Genomic DNA, 21,257 nt, shown 5'->3' on the forward strand with positions numbered 1-21,257 from the left:
CCCCTCTGAGCCTGCGCACGTAATAAAGGATCGGGCTCCGCAATCTCTCCCGTGTGTTGAGTTACTTTCCGCAACAATTTCATCCAAACAACTGCACAAATCCTGTGGGTGTCATAATTTTCTAGTTTCAGTTATAATATGTTTTTCACCCTGTTATTTTTTTCAACTTAGTAATTTCATTAAGACTCAATGTGGAGGACTGAGGCACCTTATTTTATGCCCCCATCTTTTCCTAAAGTCAGAGTTTCATGTTCTCTTGAAGCTTATGTAGAGCATAATTACATTTTACTCAATTGTTTTCTTCTTCCCCACAGTCGAACAGTTTATGGAGATAATTGCAATACTCATTGTTTCACCTTCTGTATGTGGTTTTTACATCCATTTTCACAGTGTATATGCTGGAATCAAGTGCAACCTGAGCTTTCCTTCTACTTGTAGCCTCCATTGTAAGAGATTGTTTTCATGGTGCATTCATATAATGAGATGCTTTTCCATGGATAGGGGAAAGATACCAAATATCATCCCCCAAATTCTAAAGTCTATTGTTTCCAATGTTTTCACGTCATATATGGTTGTTGTTGCATTTTCTTTGTGTTTGCCCTCAACCTTTCAGCATATGTCTTTTTCACAGGTTAAATTACTCTTTTTTATCACTAAAAGTTTCATATTTAGAAAAAAATGTTTAGAATGTTTTTTATTTTACCCTACAATAATTTTCAAGAATAAGTTTTTTTTTAATGTATCATTTAGCTCGAAAATTGGAATGGGAGTTATCCCCATCTGTTTTCAATTTGCCTTTTTGCCTAGAAATAAGAAAGCAAAATAATAGTCATGCAAAGTTTATTTTTGTTTTCTCAAGTTGCTTGTTGTTTATAATAAAATATAATAAGCAAATATTCATGTACTTTTGTTTATATTTTTGTTTAGGCTTCTTCATATTTTGCTTAAGATGAGATAGTATACTTATAACTTTAATATAGATAAAGATTATAGGTCACGATTTGGTTTTTAAGGTCTGAGGACTCCCATTATTGAGAATATACATTAACAAAATATAATTTTCAAAGAATTTGAAATGTATGTATAAATTTTATAAATGTATGTATAAATGTATGTACAGTTATACATACATTTTATTATACATGCCACATCATAGTACAGGGTACAATACTATTTCACTATACATGCCACATGGTACAATAGTACAGGGTATCCTATACTATTTCTATGTCTTGACTGTAGTCAATAGTGCTGCAACAAACATGGGGTGCAGATATTTCTTTGAGATCCTGTTTTTATTTCCTTTGGATATATACCCAAATTGAAATTGCTAGATTATATGGTAGTTATATTTTTTAATTTTTGTTAAGGAACATCAATACAATATCTTCTGAAGTGGCTGCATTGAATTACATTCCCACCAACAGTGCACAAAGATGTCCTTTCTACCATATTCTTATTAATTCTTCTCATTTTGATGATAGCCATTCTAACAGGTGTGGAGTGATATCTCATTGTGGTTTTGATTTGTATTTCTCTGATGACTAATGATGGTAAGCACCCAATGACCATTTGAATGTTGTCTTTGGACAAAAAGCCTACTCATTTCCTCTGTGTATATTGTAATTGATTTTTTTTTGTTATTGAGTTGTATGCATTTGTTACATATTTTGGATATTAACATCTTATCAAGTATATGACTTGGATATATTTTCTCTCATTCTATATGTTAGATTTTCATCTTGTTAATTGTTTTCTTTGTTGTGCAGAAGGTTTTTAATTTAATACAGTCCCACTTGTTTATTTTTTTCTTTTAGTGTCTTAGATTTTGGTGTCATATCTTAAAAAAAATATTGTCAGGGCCAATATCAAGTAGGTTTTCTCTTTGTTCAAAGAAGGTTGATGGTCTTAGGCTTAATGCTCAAGGCTTTAATCCATTTTGAGTTGATTCCTGTGTATAGTTTAAGATAAGGGTTTCATTCTTTGGGAGCTGCTATCCAGTTTTTCCAATACCATATTTTGAAGAGACTATCCTATCTCTATTGTATATTCTTGGCTTTTTTGTTATAAATTAATTGATCATATATGCATGAGTTTATTTCTGGACTATCTATTATATTCCTTTGATCTGTCTGTATGCTAATATCATACTGTTTTGATTATTATAGCTTTGAAATATAATTTGAAACAAGAAAGTGCAGTTCATCCAGTTTTGTTCTTTGTTTTAAGATTGTATTCATTTATTTTTTTAGAGAGAGGGAAAGGGAGGGAGAGAAACATCAATGTATGGTTGCCTCTTGCATGCCTCCTACTGGGGATGTATCCTGCAACCCAGGCATATGCTCTGACTGGGAATCAAACCAATGACACTTTGTTTCTCAGGGAAGCACTCAATCTACTGTGCCACACCAGCCAGGGAAGTTTTGTTCTTCTTTCTCAAGATTGCTTTGTTTATTCACAATCTTTAATTATTTTTTTAAAAGATTTTATTTATTCATTTCCAGAGAGAGGGAGAGAGAGAGGGAGAAAAACATCAATGTGTGGTTGCCTTTAGTGTGTCCCCTACTGGGGACCTGGCCCACAACCCAGGTATGTGCCTTTCACTTCCAAGGTATTGGGAAGTAAACCAGTAACCCTTCTCTTCACAGGCCAGTGCTCAATCCACTGAGCCACACCAGCCAGGGCCAAAGCCTTTAATTATTAATGCTCTGTAAAAATTTGAGATAGTTTATTTTTGTGAAAAATATCATTGAAATTTTGATAGGAATTGCATTGTATCTGCTTTAGGTAATATGGACATTTTAACAATATTAATTCTTCCAATCCATGAGCATAGAATATCTTTCTATTTATCTGTGTTTTATCTGTGTTTATCTGTACAATATTTTATAGTTTTCTATAGTACAGATATTTCATCACCTTGGTTAAATTTATCTCTAAGTATTTTTTCTTTTCCGATGCAACTGTAAATAGAACTGTTTGAAATTGTAAATAGAATTGTTTTTCTAATTCTTATTTCTCATAGTTTGTAATTAGTGTATAGAAATGTAACTATTTTTGTATGTTGATTTTGTATCTCATAATTTTACCAAATTCATTTATTAGCTCTCACATTTTTTGGATGGAGTCTTTAGAGTTTTCTATTTATAATATGATGTCATCTGCAAATACAAAGTTACTTCTTTTCCTTTTTGGATGCCTTTTATTATTTTTTACTGCCCAATTGCTTTACCTAGAACTTCCAGTATCATGTTGAATAAAAGCAGTGAGTGTTTGCATCCTGGTCTTAAAACATTCTTGTATTCTGGGACTAAATCCTACTGATCATAACATATGATTTTTTCCTTGTTTTAATTGTTGCTCAAGGACAGTTTTCTCCACTTTCTCCCCACCACCTTTCCGCACCCCACCCACCCGTACATTCCACCCTCAATTCTACCCACCTTTGGCTTTGTCCATGGGTCCTTTATACTTGCTCCTTGACAATCCTTCCCCTGAGCTCCCCCATTAACTCCTTCTTCCTTTTCTTCTGGTTACTGTCAGTTTGTTCTTTATTTCAATGTCTCTGGTTATATTTTGCTTGCTTGTTTGTTTTGCTGATTAGGTTCCACATAAAGGTGAAATCATGTAGTATGTGTCTTTCACCACTTGGCTTATTTCACTTAGCATAATGCTCTCCAGTTCCATCCATGCTATCATGAATGGTAGGATCTCTTTCTTTCTTTCTGCTGTGTAGTATTCCATTGTGAAAATGTACCATAGTTTTTTTTTTTTATTCACTCATTTACTGATGGGAACTTAGGTTGCTTCCAGCACTTGGCTATTGTAAATGCAGCAATATTTTCACTGATATGTCCCCTAGAGCAAGGGACATAAAGGAAAAAAATAAACAGATGGGATTTCATCAAATAAAAAGCTTCTGCAAGGCTAAAGAAAGCATCAGCAAAATGAAAAAGAAAACCAACCATATGGGAAATCATATTTGTCAATGATACCTCAGACTATGAATTGATCTCCAAAATATATAAAAAACTCACACAACTCCACTCCAGGAAGACAATCAATCCAATTTGAAAATGGCCAAAGGACCTGAACAGATACTTCTCCAAGGAGAACATACAGAGGACCTAGAAGTATATGAAAGGATACTCAACAACACTAGGCATCAGAGAGATGCAAATTAAAACCACAATGAGATACCACTTCACATAGGTCAGAATGGTCACAATGGCCATCATAAACAAATCAATAAACAAGTACTAGTGAGGTTGTGGGGTAAGGGAACCCTGGTACACTGTTGGTGGAAATGCAGACTGGTGAAGCCACTATGGAAAACAGTATGTAATTTCCTCAGAAAAACAAAAATGGAACTGCCTTTTAACTCAGCAATTCCACTTCTATGATTACACTTTAAAAATCCTGAAACACCAGTTGAAAAGAACCTATGCACCCCAATGTTCATAGAAGCACAATTTACAGTAGCCAAGTGCTGGAAACAGCCTAAGTGCCCATCATCAGTAAATGATATTCTTAATGTATTGTTTAATTTGGTTTGTTAATATTTTATTGGGGATTTTTATATGTAAATTCTTCAGAAATAATGGACTATAATTTTATTTTTTATAGTGTTCTTGCCTGGTTTTAGGATCAGGGTAATTCTGTCCTTGTAAAATTACTTAAAAATATTCTCTCCTTTTTTTTAGTTGTTAAGGAGCATGTTGTTTATTTTCCATATTTTTGTAAACATTTTAGTTTTTTTCTTATAATTGATTTGTAGTTTTATATCACTGTTTCAGAAATTTTGCTTTCTCCTAATTCAATATTTTAAAATTTGAGAATCATTTTGTGACATAAGACATCAATTTTGGAAAGTGTCTCATATGCTCATGAGAAGAATATTCCTTCTCCTGCTGTTGGATGGGATGCTGTATAAATTTATGTTATCCAACCAATGTAATATATACTTTAAGTCTAATTTTTGTATTGATTTTGTGTTTCGATATTCTAGCTACTGATAAAAGTGGGATATTGAAATCCTCTATAATTATTATATTACTCGTTAGTCCTCCCTTTAGCTTTGTTACTATTTCATTTATATATTTATGTTCTCCTATGTTATGTGCATTAATATTTATAAATATTATATCCTTTTGTTGAATTGACCTTTTATTATTAAATTATAATATTTTTCTCTTACTGCTGCCTTATTTTAAAGCTCCTTTGTGTAATATAATTATGTCTACCCCTGCTTTCTTTTGTTTTATATTTGTGTAGAATCTTTTTCCAACCTTTTACTTTCAGTCTGTATATGTTTTTAAACATATACATGGTCTACATAGGCTGAAATGAGTCTACATAGGCAACATAGAGTTGGTTTTTATATATTCATCTATTTAGTCACTCTATGTCTTTTGTTTGAAGAGAATAATCCATTTACTTTTACAATATCTATTAATAGGTATGGACATTTCCTTGTTATTCTGTTAATAATTTGTCTTTTTAATTCCTTTGTTCTCTTCTCTTGCTCCTTTGGTGATACAATAATTTTCTGTTGTGGTGTGCTTTGATTCTTGTATTTTAGTGTATCTACTATAGATTTTGGCTTTGTGATTATAATGAAACTTACACAAAACATCTATGTGTTATAAAAAAGAGTCTATTTGATGATGTTAAAACCTTAACTTTAAATGCATAATAAAACTCTAAATTTTTATTCCTTCCCTAACATTTTGTTTTCAGTGTCATAATTTACATATTTTACTTTGTTTATCCATTCACAAATTATTGTAGTTAAAATTATATTTTTAATATTTTTATCTTTTAACCTTCATACTAGACTTATAACTAATTTACTCACCATCATTAGAATGTTGAGATATTCTGAATGTAACTATATATTTACATTTACCAGTGAAAATTATAACTTTCTATGTTTTCCTGTTACTAATCAGTATTTTTTGTTTGTTTGTTTCATCTTGGACAAACACCTAAAATACTTCTTATAAGGTGGTCTCATGGTGATGAACTTGGTTAGCTTTTGGCTCTCTGAGGCACTCTTTATCTCTCCTTCAATTCTGAGGAACATCCTTGCTGGTCAGAATATTCGAGGTGGGCAGTTTTTCTTTTAGCATTTTAAATATATTGTGCTATTTTCATCTTGCCTGCAAAGTTTCTGCTGAAAAATCTGCTGATAGTCTTATGAGGGTATCATTGTAGTAAAAAATTATTTTTTCCCCTGGTTGGTGTGACTCAGTGAGCTGAGTGCTGGCCTGCTTAACCAAAGAGTTGCAGATTTGATTCCCAACCAGAGCATGTCTGGATTGCAGGCCTGGTCCCCAGCTGGGGGGAAATCATAAGAGGAAATCATACATTGATGTTTCTCTCCATCTCTTTCTCTCTCCCTTCCCCCTCTCTAAAAATAAATAAAATCTTTTTTAAAAAGGAGTTTCTTTTTCTCACTGCTTTTATGATTCTCTTATTTTTTAATTTCGTCAATTTAATTATAATGTACCTTTGTGTGGGTCTCTTTGAATTCATCTTATTTGGGACTTTCTGGGCTTCCTGAATTTGGATATCTGTTTCTTTCTTTAACCTTGTAAAGTTTTCAGCAATTATTTCTTTAAATAAACTTTTTGCCTCTTTCTTTCTTCTTCTTCTGAGGTTTCTGTAATGTGATGGTGTCCCAGACATTCTTATTATCTTTCTTTTTCCTTCTTCTCCTCCTCCTCTTCCACCTTCCACCCTCCTCCTTCTTCTATTTTCTCCTCTAACTGGATAACTTTCAGTGTTATGTCTCCTTCACTGATTTTTTTTCCATCAGTAATATTTTCTGCTATTGAATCCCTCTATTGAATTTTCAATTTAGTTATTGTATTAATCAACTCTATTATTTATATTACTTTCTTATATTTTCCATCTATTTGTTGAAATACTCATTTTATTCATCCATTGTTTACCTGTTCTGGGTGAACATCTTTATGACTATTATTTTGAAATTTTTATCAAGTAAGTCACTTATCTACATTTCATGAAAGTCTTTTTCTGGAGTTTATCTTGTTCTTTTGTTTGCAACATATTCTTTCTTCACAATATGTAGTTAGTCTTGTAGCACCTTTTACTTAACTCTGTAATTGATATAGTTCATGATCTATACTTTACTCAATACTAGATGGTATTAGCTGGCTAATTTGTTCTTACCTTGGATTTTCCTAACAGTATCATTCCATGTTTTCTACCAAAAATAGAAAGATTTCATTTATTTATTATTAGAGAGAGAGGAATAGAAAGAGTGAAACATCAATGTGTGGTTACCTCTCACATGTCCCCAATTGGAAAACCTAGCCTGCAAACCAGGCATGTGTCCTAATTGAGAATTGAACCAGCAACCCTTTGGCTTGCAGCTGGCACTCAGTCCACTGAGCCACACTAGCCAGGGCCCGAGAATGGTTTTAAATTATCCACCCCACAGTGTCTCATGAATTATCACCTTATCCTAATAAGTTAAATTGTTCTCAACTTACTTATATTCATTTAATTATCTCAAGAAAATAGTGTTAACTTTTGGTCTTTTCTTTTTCAGTTGGCACTAAAGATTGGTTAGGTTATCTTGGATTCATTCTTGACCAAACCCTCTCTTTCATCAAGTTTATTCTGAAGAAGCTCAGTTCCAAGTAGATATAGAAATAAAAACATTTCAACAAGAAGTCAATTAGTAGTCTCTTCTGTGCTTACCTCTCTTATCAATTTATATGATGCACATATACATTCTAAAATTTCAGTTTGTATGTGAGAAAAATGCATATTTCACTACAGTCCTCTATTCCCTATCACTCCACATCTTCACAACATCATTTAGTAGAATATGTAAGAAATCTAATTTTTCTTCTCTTTCCAGTATATTTAGACTTTGGAGTATAAATTTCAGGTCCCATACTCTCTTCAGGTTGTATTATTTTTTCTTCCAGTAGCTTCATGCTTATAACTTAATTATGGGTGAATGGGTATTGGAGAAATTTTGACTCAATTTCAAAGAAGCATAAATATAAAGACATAGAAACACTATACTTTTTCTTAAAGATAGAAAATTTTAATTAAATGTGTAGAAACAGTCACTTCTATTTTAATCCACATATCAGGCAATTAGAATGAATGGCTCCAAGTGAGTCTCACATTATGATATAGACAGGAGATTATCAAAACTTTTATCAGTACTCTAAATTCACTTTGATTTATATAGAGTAATAACACAGCCAGATGTGCATATTGTTTTCAGTACCAAGTATTTTTATATGATACATCAAAACTTAACCAGCTTCCTAGGGGAGATGACATATATAAATGTAATCCCTTGTAGCCATTTGATCAACTTGATCTTTGTTAATTAAGACAACATGACTGAAAAATGGAGGAAATATTATTAGGGAAACCATTTGGAACTTTGAATAGTTGGCATTTGTAGTTAATGTGCTATGTTACACAAACATGACAGTAAAAGCAGAGTAATTTTGACTGTGGAAAACTAATATAATTTCCACTCTCTCCCAGCCTACCTCTCTTTAGATTCTTCTGATATAGTGTTGGAAATTTAGAAGTTATGCCTCATGGAGTTGCCATATATGTGATATTTGCCATTTTTCTTATTTCCAGTTCTATTTTCACCAATGCATAATGCTGCAGTTATGTCATTAGTACCCATGAAATGTTACAACACTAATGCCCACAAGAGGCACCCATGCTGTTTATTTCCCATGAAGTTTGCTCCAAGGCAATCCAATTTTGCTTCTGACTATCTCATGGTTTCTGTTGTAAGCCAGACCTCTTGATACATATAAAGCAGATGAGTTTAACCCTGAGAATGACACAAGACTTTGATGTCCCATAGAGTTGAATGATAAACAGCCGTTTTGATTTTTCTCCAGTTGTTTTATTGCAGCATGCTCCAATCCCTGAAATCAGGCATGAATTCCTGAAGCCAAGCTCAGTTAGAGACACCAGGCTGTATTGAGAATCACCACTCTCCTTTAATTCTTGAGAATTTCTTTTATGCAAAAGTTATAAATCTCAATAATCTTCTCTTGGAGTTAATTCTTCTGTGGAAATATTTCCAGTTCTTTTTGCTTGTCTTAATTCAATATTTTAGGCATTCCCAGGTGCAGAAAAATATATATATAAAATATTTTAACCAAAATGGAGGAAGAAGGAAAAGATCTATTTTTAGGTAGGGAAAAATCAAGCATTCTATATTAAACATTTAAGTTTGAGCTTTTTTTAAGTTAATTTATTGTGAAAAATAGTAACTGGAACAGACAGTATAACATAAATATCAGCAGCAAAGATTTTGTTACTTCCAAATAAATATTTCAAATGTCTTTAAATCATTTCACACTTGGATTATATGGCCTAAGAGATGAGGTTGAGAGTCATGAGCTATCTTACTCAGCTCAGTAGAGTCATATGTTCTTGGGTCCTTTCAGGTATTTTGCCATGTCAATCACATAACAGTATTTAACAGTACATAACTTGCTTCTATTTTCTGATGTATCTGCATATCTAAATTATAAGTTAATCAGTAAACTTTCGTTTGTTGGGGTATAACTTCTTGGTTCCATACAATATCCTTAGCTTAAGTCTCACTTTCCTCAGCTCTGGTATAGTTTTATACATTATTTGAGTTACTGTTGTATGTAGGTTTCAACAGGAATAAAATCCTCAAATGTCTCTGAAAATAGAGAAACAGACACAAATATAATATTAACCTTTTCTTTTAGCAACAATATAATAACAATGATAATAAGTATCAGTTATTAAAAACCCTACTATGCATCAACCTATATGCTAATTATTCCATATATTTACAGCACTCAGTACTTATACTACCCTGGAAAAATAGATTATCAGATAAAAGCAAACAAATAAAATCCAGAATGTCAGATAATATCTGCCAGCATTCACTGTATAACAACACATACCAAAATATAAACACAAGTTGCTTTATTTAGTTCAGAGTTCTACAGGTCAGCTGAGTGATTTTTCTTTCTAGGTTGTCTTGACTAATCTATGAGATATATAGGATCAAGTAGTGGGTCCCCAGGAAGCTTGGTGATTTAGGATAGCCTTGAGTACATGTCTGGTGTAGGACAGCTTGTCAACAGGGCACTTATCTCTCTACTGCATGGCCTTTCCATCAGGCTAACTTAAGTTCATTCACATGATAGCCTTATTCTTTTAAATCCTAAATGTGTAAACTCTTTTAAACTATTGCTTGTGTCATGTTTGTTAATATCCAGATGGCCGAACCCATTACATGTCAGAGTCAATGTAGTAGAGGACAATCAAAGCAAGCAGACAGAAGTAGAGGAACATTTTAATTATTTTTGTGAATAAACTATAATAGGCAAAAATACTTACAATATTTTTGTTGTTGTTGAATCTATAAGTCGAGATGGAATTGAGAAAGTCATAGAAGTAATGAGACATCAGACCAGTCTATATTAGTCTGATAGATGTGGAACAGCCAAGCATGTTCTTTGTGGAAATAGTTGACCATTTGGGAGTTCTGAAAATGTAATGCAGGTATGCATTACTTACTGTTTATTCCATGTTAGTTTTTTGTAATCTAATGTTGGTTATGGGTTTGGTTATATCAAGAATACAAAACATTTTTCTCCATTTTAACAATTAAAAAAAAAATGGCAACAGCCAGCAAAAAAAACAAAAAAAGAAATAGTTTTCCTATCCTCTAATGTTGCCTGTTAATAGAAAAGATGCAACTTTTAGCCCTGGCTGGTGTAGCTCAGTGGATTGAGCATGGGCTGTGAACCAAAGTGAACCAAAGCGTCCCAGGTTCGATTCCCAGTCAGGGCACATGCCTGGGTTGCAGGCCATGGCCCCCAGCTGCATATTGATGTCTCGCTGTCTCTCTCTTTCTTCCTCCCTTCCCTCTCTAAAAATAAACAAATAAATTTTTTTAAAAAGATGCAACTTCATAAGGCTCTAAAAAAAACACAAAACATATTGTACTCATTTTATGACATCCATCTAAGATTCTAAATTTATAAATCATATTCATACAGGCAAATAAAATGCAACTTTTATTTTTCCACAGTTGATTTGGTCTATTCATTTTATCTAATTTGTATCTTTTTTCATGTTTTTACCCTTTAATGATTTATAAATAGTTATTCATCTTTCACAAATTTCTACTTCCTTTTTTTGATCAACATAGATTGATAGAATTAATATATGTATAAAAATGAGTGTTTGAAAATTTGTTAAGGTATATATAAGATTTAAATTGATATTTTATATTTTAACATAAACATTCGAGAAGTACCAAATATGTACTATTATCGCTACTACATTTTCCTTTTGTTGATGGATAAGTCCTCATTTTTTATATATTCAAATTTTAAGTAGCTACATTTTCCAAATTGTTCTTTTTCTCTCCCCAACAGACATGAACATTACTAAGGTGTTGGTAGTCTTATTTCAAATCTGGTTAAATTTCTCAAGTTTGCACAACAATCATTAATCATAATTAGATACTAAGATTTCTATTCAATACACCCCAATGAACTTCTTTTTTCCAACTTTTATATTTTAGACTCTGTATTCTTTTTTGTTCATTTATATTCTTTACCATAATAGCAGATAATTCTGATATATAAGCAATCAGCATTTGTTGAGCACTCACCATGTGCCAGGCACCATGTTTAGTGTTTCCACAGTTCTAACCTAACCACAACTCATTATGATGCTGTCGTCTTCATTTATCTTCACTTTACAATTGAAAAACTTTTATCCAGAAAGGTAACTTATCTTGCTTATGGAAGGCAGAATTGGTCAGATGATGTATAAAAAAATGTGTTTTGGAGAGAAAAGGGAACCCTGGTACACTCTTGATGGGAATATAGATTGGTGCAACCACTATGGAAAACAGTGTGAAGGCCCCTTAAAAAGCTAAAAATGAAACTGCCTTATGACCCAATGATTCCACTTTTGGTAATATATCCAAATAAAACAAAAACACTAATTCAAAAGAATATATGCACCCCTATGTTCACTGCAGGATTATTTACAATTGCCAAGATATGGAAGGAACCCAAGTGCTCATTAGTAGCTGAGTAGATTTAAAAAAAACTATGGTACATGTATACAATTGAATATTAGTCACAGAAAAGAATGAAATCTTACCATTTGTGATAGCATGAATGCACCTACAGGTCATTATGCTAAGTGAAATATGTTAGTCAGTGAATGATAAATACCATATGATATCATTTATACATGGAATCCAAAGAACAAAATAAATAAGAAAACAAACAAAATTGAAAGAGACACATAAATATAGAGAATAGACTGATGGTTGCCAAAGGGGGAGGGAGATAGGGGGCTGGTTGAAAAATGAAGGGACTAAGAAATTGAAATTGGTAGTCACAAAATAGTCACGGGGATGTAAAGTATAATTTAAGGCATATAGTCAGTAATGTTATAATAACTATGTGTGGTTTCAAATGGGTACTGGAAATATCGGGGGGGACACTTTGTAAAATACATGATTATTTAACCACTATACTGTACACCTAAAAGTAATGCAAAATAATTTTGAACGTAAACTGCAATTGAAAAAAATGAAATGTGTATTAGGGACATCAAGCTGCTGAACATTATTACCACTACATTCCTTCCTGCCTTCTTTGTAGATTGTCATATAGATTAATTGGAATGGGTGACATGTAAGCTAGGAGAAGCCTTAGCCTAAAAACAAAAACAAAAAACAAACATACAAAAACCCCCCAGTAATCTAGACAAGCTTCTTTCCTTTTGGCTAGGACTTGGTTTTCCAATGACTTGGTTTCCAAGATACTATAGGTATCTTCATCAAAGTAGATGAGTCTACTTTTCTCCTTCTACACTAGCTACATGATAAATAAATTCCAACATAGAAACCTAATCTAAGAGGAAAACTTATTCACAGAGTGAAAGGACCTTAAAGGAAGCTGAAATGTCACAAGCCTAAGCTATTTGGAAAGAAGATATTTGATTAATGTGTTAATTCAGCAGATGAAAGCATCAGTTTAGAGATACAACCCAATAGTTTTAGTGAATGCATATAAGAATTTACTTTGGTGGTTAGAAAGGAGGGGGAGAAAAATCTTGATTACCTCTTAAACTTCCAGAGTGCTACTCAAACTTGGATATTGTTTTTCTCAGGTTAGGCATCAAGCTCTGAAAAGCTGTTTTAATGAAAATCAAAGATTTCCTATTCCTAATTGGTCAAATTGTGTGACCAAATTCTATTATAATGCCATAGCACAAAACTCTGAGCTGCAAAATTGTCAAGTGCAAACAAATGCCAAGTGTTGGTTCTGTTTGTCTGTCTGTCTCTCTCTCTCTCACACACACACACACAAACATGCACACAACCACAAAGAGCACAAGTATCTGTAAAAGGAAGTCTGAATAACTAAGCCTCATGATTTTTCAATATGACTGAAGGCATTACTTCTCCATAAAAGGAACAAAAAGTCATAAGTATGGTGTAAAGATGCAATTTCTCCTTTAAACATGAAGAAATTGAAAAAAAAATGCATTTTTGTCATTCTCACAAACTCTTCCACACTGCCATTTTGGACTTTAACAAATATTTTTATACTCTCCTTTTCTCTTAAAATATTCATTCTACTAATTGTGCCTTTTCTTGCTGTATCAAACATGAACTTCCCTAAGACATCTGACATCCTCTCCAATATATGTCAATTCTCTGTGTGTGAGTACATACTTTCTCTTTTAATATTGTTAACCTTCATAATGTAGGATAAAGAGGTCTAATTATTGCTATATTTTCAACTCACTGTCACTTTAGTCATTATATTCTCGACTTATTTTTAAAAGACTTTACTTTTATAAAAATACTGTTTATTTTTAAGTACAGTTTATGTACAATACGTATATTAGTCTCAGGAATACAACCCAGTGGTTAGTATTTATATAACTTAAAAAGGCATCTCTTCAGTAAATCCAGTACCCATCTGCACCACACATAGTTATTATAACATTATCAACTACTGTATTTTGCCATGTATAATATACACTTTTTTGCCCAAATTTTTGAGGAAAAAATAAGGATGCACATTATACATGGGTAGTACTAATTCCATATCTATGTAAATGTTTTAAATTCTTTTATTTATGCTTATGTGTTAAAAATGTAACTCTATAAAGCAATAATGGTATCCGTATGCAAAATAATACCCTGGAACATGATAAACAGTTTCTAAATATAAATAAATAAAAATTGAATTAAAATATAAATGAAAGATTTTTAAAATATTATGAAAATTGAATTAAAATATGAATGAAAGATGTTTTTCCTGAATGTTTGGGTAAAAAACATGGTTGTGCACTCTACACAGAAGTGTATTACATTCTCTACACTATACTCTACATTTTTATGACTATTCTATAATTATCAATTTGTACTTTTTAATCCCTTTACCTTATTCACCTGTCCTCAAACTCTCCTGCCATCTGGCAACCATCAGATTTTTCTCTGTATCTATGAGTCTGTCTCTGTTCTGCTTGTTTGTTTACTTTGTTCTTTACATTCCACATATAAGTAGAATCACATGGCACTTATTTTTCTGTCTGACATACTTCATTCAACACAATACCCTGTAGGTTCATTCATGTTGCAGATGGCAAGATTTGATTCTCTTTTATGGCTCAGTCATTTTCCATTGCATTAATGCACCACTTCATCCATTCACCTATTTTTGAGTATCATGTTCTTTTTATTATTTATTTATTTTATTGGGGTGACATTGGGTAACAAAACCATACAGGTTTCAAGTGTACAACTCAACAAAACTGCACGCTGCATCATGTGCCCATGTCCCAAAGTAAAGTCTCTTTCCATCCCCATTTACCCACTTGTGGCCCTCATCCACCTCCTCTCACATTATTTTGTCTCTGCCTATCATCATACTGTGTTTTTATGTCTATGTGTTTTATATCTATTTACATAAATATAGATATATAAATATATATAGGTATAGAGATAAGTACGTATATATACATATATTTTGCTTAATACTCATCGTTTTTTACACCCAACCTCAATGTCCCTTTCAATCTTATAGCTGTCAGTCTGTTCTATATATCTATAATTCTGTTTCTATTTTGTCCATTAGATTCCACATGTAAGTAACATCATATGGTATTTGTCTTTCTCTGATTTGCTTATTTTCTCTTAGCATAATATTCTCCAAGTCCATCCATGTTGTTTCAAAAAGTAAGATTTTATTCTTTTATTTTTATGGCTGAGTAGTATTCTATTCTATAAATGTTCCACAGCTTTTTTTTATCTACTCATCTGCTGATGGGTACTTGGGTTGTTTGCAGATCTTGGCTATTGTAAATAATGCTGCAATGAACATAGGGGTGCATATATTATTTCAAATTAGTGTTTTGCATTTTTTTGGATATACTCTCAGAAGGAGAAATGCTGGGTTGTAAGGTAGTACCATTTTAAATTTTTGAGGAAACTCCTTACTGTTTTCTACAATGGCTGCACCAGTGTAGAAAACTACATGAGGGTTCCTTGTTCTCCACATCCTCAACAACATTATTTTCTTGTTGATTTATTGATGATAGCCATCCTGACAGGCATAAGATCATATCTCATTGTGGATTTAATTTACATTTCTCTGATGATTATGGCATTGAGCATCTTTTCATATTTATTGGCCATCTGTATGTATTTTTTGGAGTAGTGTCTATCCAGGTCCTTTGCCCATTTTCTAATTGGATTGTTTGTTTTCTTGGTGATGAGTTGAGTAAGTTTTTTATGTATTTTGGATATTAAATGCTTATCAGATGGATCTTTGGAGAATATGTTCTCCCTTCCAGTGGATTTCCTTTTCATCTTGTTTGTGGTTTCCTTTGCTATGGAAAACCTTTTTAGTTTGATGTAATCTCATTTGTTTATTTTTTCCTTTGTTTCCCTTGCCTGAGGAAATATATTGTCAAAAATACTGCTACAAGAAATTTCTGATATTTTACTGTTTATGTTTTCTTCTAGGATTTTTATGGTTTCAAGTCTTACATTTAAGTATTTTATCCATTTTGAGTTTATCCTTGTGTATGGTTTATGATGGTGGCGTAGTTTCATTGTATTGCATATATCTGTCCATTTTTTTCAATACATGTATTGAAGAGACTTTCTTTACCCCATTGTATGTGCTTGCCTTCTTTGTCAAATATTAATTGACCATAAAGATGTGGGCTTATTTCTGGGTTTTCTATTCTATCTCATCGATCTGCTTGCTTGTTTTTATGCAAGTACCATGCTGTTTTGATTACTATGATCTTATAGTATTGCTTGATATCAGGTATTGTGATCTTTCCAACTTTGTTCTTCCTCAAGATTGTTGAGTTTATTTGGGGTCTTTTGTAGTTACATATAAATTTATGGAATATTTGTTTTAAATTTGTGAAATATACCATTGGTGTTTTAATGGGAATTACATTGAATCTATACAAACACTTGTATTACTCTGGGTAGGGTGTGTAGTATATGCTCCCACTTACTTGTATTTTCCTAAATTTCTTTCTTCAGTATCCTATAATTCTCTGAGTATATGTATTTTACTTCCTTGGTTAAATTTATTCCTAGGTACCTTATTTTTTGTTGCAATAGTAATGGGATTGTTGTCTTAATTTCTTTTTCTGGTAGGTCATTATTGGTATATAAATATGCTACTGATTTATGAATGCTAATTTTGCATGCTGTTACTTTACCAAATTCATTTATCAGTTCTAGTAGTTTCTTGGTGGAGTCTGTAGGGTTTTCTATATACAGTATCATGTCATCTACAAATAATCAGAGCTCACTTCTTCCTTTCCAATTTGGATGCCTTTTATCTCTTCTTCTGGTGTGATTACTGTGGCTAGAACTTCCAGTTGAATAAGAATGGTGAAAGCAGATGTCCCTATCTTGTTCTTGTTCTTAAGGAAAACAATTTTAATATTTTCCGATTGAGTATATTTTGGCTGTGGGTTTTTCATATACATGGCCTTTATTATATTGAGGTTATCAGTTCTTCCAGTGATAGACACTAAGGTTTTTCCATATTTTGGCTGTTACAAATACTGCAATGAACATATAAATTCATATACCTTTTTGATTTAGTGTTTTGGGTTTTTTTGGATAAATATCCAGAGGTGGAATTGCTGGGTCCTTTTGAGTCTCTTTTTACAGCCTTTGTTTTAAAGTCTCTCCTGTCTGATATAATGCTGCTACACAGATTTTTTTTAACTTTTGTTTTTTGAAGTTTCTTTTCTATCCCTATACTTTGTGTGTATCTTTCAACATGAAGTGAGTCTCTTATAGAATGTGTATGTAAGGGTCTTGTTTTGTTACCTATTCAGCCACCAGATGTATTTTAATTGGAGCATTTAATCCATTTGTATTTAAAGAAATTATTGATAGATATGTATTTATTGCCATTTTAGTTTTCATATTTTCTTTTTTTAACATTTTATTTATTCATTTTTAGAGGAAGGGGAAGGGAGAGAGACAGAAAGGAAGAGAAACATCAATGTGTGCTTGCCTCTCACATGGCCCCCACTGAGGACCTGGCCTGCAACCCAGGAATGTGCCCTGACTGAGAATTGGACTAGCAACCCTTTGGTTCACAGCTCAGGCTCAATCCACTGAGCTATACCAGCCAGGGCATTAATTTTCATATTTTCTATGTTTTTTCTTCTTATTAAAGAAGACCCTGTAACATTTATTTTAATACTAGTTTGGTGGTGATAAACTTTTTCAGGTTTTTGTTGTCTCAAAAGCTCTACACATGCCCTTTGATTCTAAATGATAGCTTTGTTGGGGACAGTAATATTGGTTGTAGGTCCTTGCTTTTCATCACTTTGAATATTTTGTGTGAATCCCTTCTGGCCTACAAAGTTTCTGTTGAGAAATCAGTTGACAGACTTACAGGTGCTTCCTTGTAGGTAACCAACTGCTTTTCTCTTGCTGCTTTTAAGATTCTTTGTATTTAACATTTGGCATTTTAATTATTATGTGTTTTGGTGTGGGCCTCATTGGGTTCATCTTGTTTGGGACTAGAGAGTCTCATGCACTTCCTGGACTTGCATGTTTGTTTCCTTTACCTGGTTATGAAAGTTTTGTCATGATTTTTTCAAATAGACTTTCAATTTCCTGCTTTCGCACTTCTCCTTCTGGCAAGCCCCTGATGGGAATGTTGGTATGCTTGAAGTTGTCCCAGATGCTTCTTAAACTATCCTAAGTTTTTGGATTACTTTTTCTTTTTGATGTTCTTATTGTGTTTTTCTGCTTTTTTATTTTCCAAAATAAGAAAGCAGAAAGCTGATTTTATCCTCTGCTTCTCTACTGTTAATTTCCTGTAATGAATTCTTCATTTTAATTAGCATAGTTTTAGTTTTTTTATTTTTTCATATTTTCTATCTCTATTTTTATGTTTCCTTTCTCTTTGCTGAAGTTATGACTAAGTTCATCAACTCTTTCCCTAATTCACTGAGCATCCTTATAACCATTGTTTTGAACTCTACATCTGGTAGATTGCTTGTTTCCATTTTGTTTAGTTCTCTTTCTGGAGTTTTGTTCTGTACTTTCTTTTGGGATATGTTCCTTTTTTCTCATCACTTTGACTGTCTCTCTTTTTTTTTCCATGTATTATGTAGAGCTGTTACCTCTCCTGGTATTGGTAGAGTGACATTATTTAGTCCATGTTCTAGGGCCCGGTACTACAGCCTCCCTATTCACCTCAGCAAGGCACTACTATAGGGAACCAGTCTACATGGCAATAGTGAATGTAACTTAGCCCTGGTTCAGAAAACCAGCAGGTGGTACAGAGGAGCCAGGCCCCCAGATTGGCTTCCCCATGGAGGGCCAGGCCTGCATCACATCTAGGCTTCTTTGAAGCTTGCTTTTACTTAAACTCCCTCACCCTGATGTAAGGCAGCAAATGTTTAATGCATACCTTTAACGTAACTTCCTAAAGTCTGTGCTAAACCTCCCAAAGATGGATTGTAACCAGTTCAGCCACTTTTTCCTTTGCATTTGCAACATCCTTTTCTTTGTTATCTGTAAAAGGTAAGCAAACCTGTGCATAATGAATGAAGACCTTCCTTCACGTAATACCCTAAGAAAAGCAATAAAAGCCTGCCCAGCAAGGGTCAGGGTGCTCTTTCACTCACAGAGCAGCCATGCTGTCCAAGCCCTCCAGAGGACTTCTGCAGTCCATGTGAATTTGTTTGTTGCATCCACAATAGTGTGGACACTGCTGGTTGGAGTCTACATCACACTACTGGTCTGCCCTATCTCATGTGGGCTGTGTGCATCCTCCTGTTGTAGTTGAGCCTTGATTACTTTTGCCACATCAATGGAAGAGATTTATCCCCAGGCCAATAGGCAGTAAAGACTGGCCATTATCACCTTGGAGGATCTGCTGTACAGGGCTGACCCCAAGGAATAGAACTCATTTTACTGGGCAGGGATTTGGTGCCTGATTAGTCTTCCCCCCAAGTATTTTGCTCATGGAAGTGCTTCACTGTGGTTTGAAGCTGTCCACAAGGTGTCTGGTTCTGGGGTCTTGCTGGAGAAACAGACTAAATTTAGCTACCACCTGTGTCCATCTCTGGTCCTCCCAGCATAAGTTATGGAATGATCTTCAGATACTGCTACTTTTTCTAGGATTCAAGGTACCTAGGAGAGGCCAAGCTGTGAACTAAGGCTGGCTGTTGATAGTGATGAGCCTGAGACCTTTCAGCAAGAGACATGGGGCACACCAAGGCCAGATACTTCTCGAGACATTTTAGGAAAGTCTGAAGCATGTAAAACAAGCCATTTGTATAGAGCTGCTGGAGATGGCTTGGGTGTGCCCAGAATTTGGGTAGGGGTGGGGGCTCAGGGAATTCCCAGGACAGGGTGAACAGTTTTAGCCATGGTGATAGAGATTCAGATATGGCACCTACCCGTTGGCCCTGTGAGGGACATGAGGCTGCCCCTCTAACTCTTGTCCTGATGACAAATAATTTAGATCCTTCCCATATCTCTGTGTTGCCTGTTGAGTTGCTGCCTCAGGGCTGGAGCCCAGAGCAAATGAATCCAAGTAAGTTTGTGCATGGGCCCTTTAGGAAAAACTCTTGGGACTCCAGCAGACCTCCATCTTAATCACAATCTCTGCTGATTTTCACAGCAAGAATTAATGGGGACTTTGCTCTCTGGCACTAGAATCCTGGGCTGGGGGTCCTATTGTGGGGTTGGGACCCTTCTCTCCTCATGGAGGATCTCTTTAGCTAAGATACCCCTCCTAATTTTCATCCACCGCATGTGGGTGTGTGACCAGCTGCTCTGTGTCTCTGTCCCTCCAGTCTTGTGGCTTCTTTATATCCTTAGTTATAGGACTTTGTTCAGCCATATTTTAGACAATTCTCAATGGTGGTTGTTCTATAGTTTGGCTGTAATTTTGATGTGACTGTGGGAGGATGCGAGTACCACATTTACCTATGCAGTCATCTTGAGCAGAAGCAAAAACTTTACTTTTTAATTGTTTATGTCATTATATTTAATCAATTGTCTTCTCCTTATCACTATGATTTACTTGTACATAGTTATCTCTCTTTATTCTTCATAACTTTGGAGTTGATTCTATGTTTTAGGGCATGGATGATTTGGTACAATAATTGGCTTTTTTCCCCCAAAATATTAACACAATATAGAAGTAATTTGAAAAAATGCCTTTCAACTTTAATAGACATAACACAAAAGTAAGGACATTTTAATGATAAAGACCACTTCTTAAGTGATTCTTTTGATTCCTGGGTAGTTTGAATTTCTTTCTCAGTAACTGCATGGAGTTCAGATGATAAGTGAAAAAGCTCTTCCACAAGTAGGTAAATCTAATAGAAGATTCTCAAAATTATGTTGAGACCCTAAAGAGCTAAACCAATAATGTAAATAGAAAAACCAAAACCGTAAGTGTGAATAGGAAATAAGATACACTGGGGAAAAGACAAAAGCAGGAAAATTTACTAAATGGAGATAGAAACAGTGTAACAACCAAAAGATAAAACAAACCAACAAAATTTTCAAGTATTAGTGTTGTATGACACAGAACATAATATAACTCTGTTTTATTTTTTAAAACACATAGTAATGTGTTTCAAAGATGAAAAATATTTAATAATATGAACAGATCTAGCAAATAAAA

Source organism: Phyllostomus hastatus, unplaced genomic scaffold (genome assembly GCF_019186645.2).
Source record: "Phyllostomus hastatus isolate PE091 unplaced genomic scaffold, TTU_PhHast_1.1 phas_contig_38, whole genome shotgun sequence".
NCBI lineage: Eukaryota > Metazoa > Chordata > Mammalia > Chiroptera > Phyllostomidae > Phyllostomus > Phyllostomus hastatus.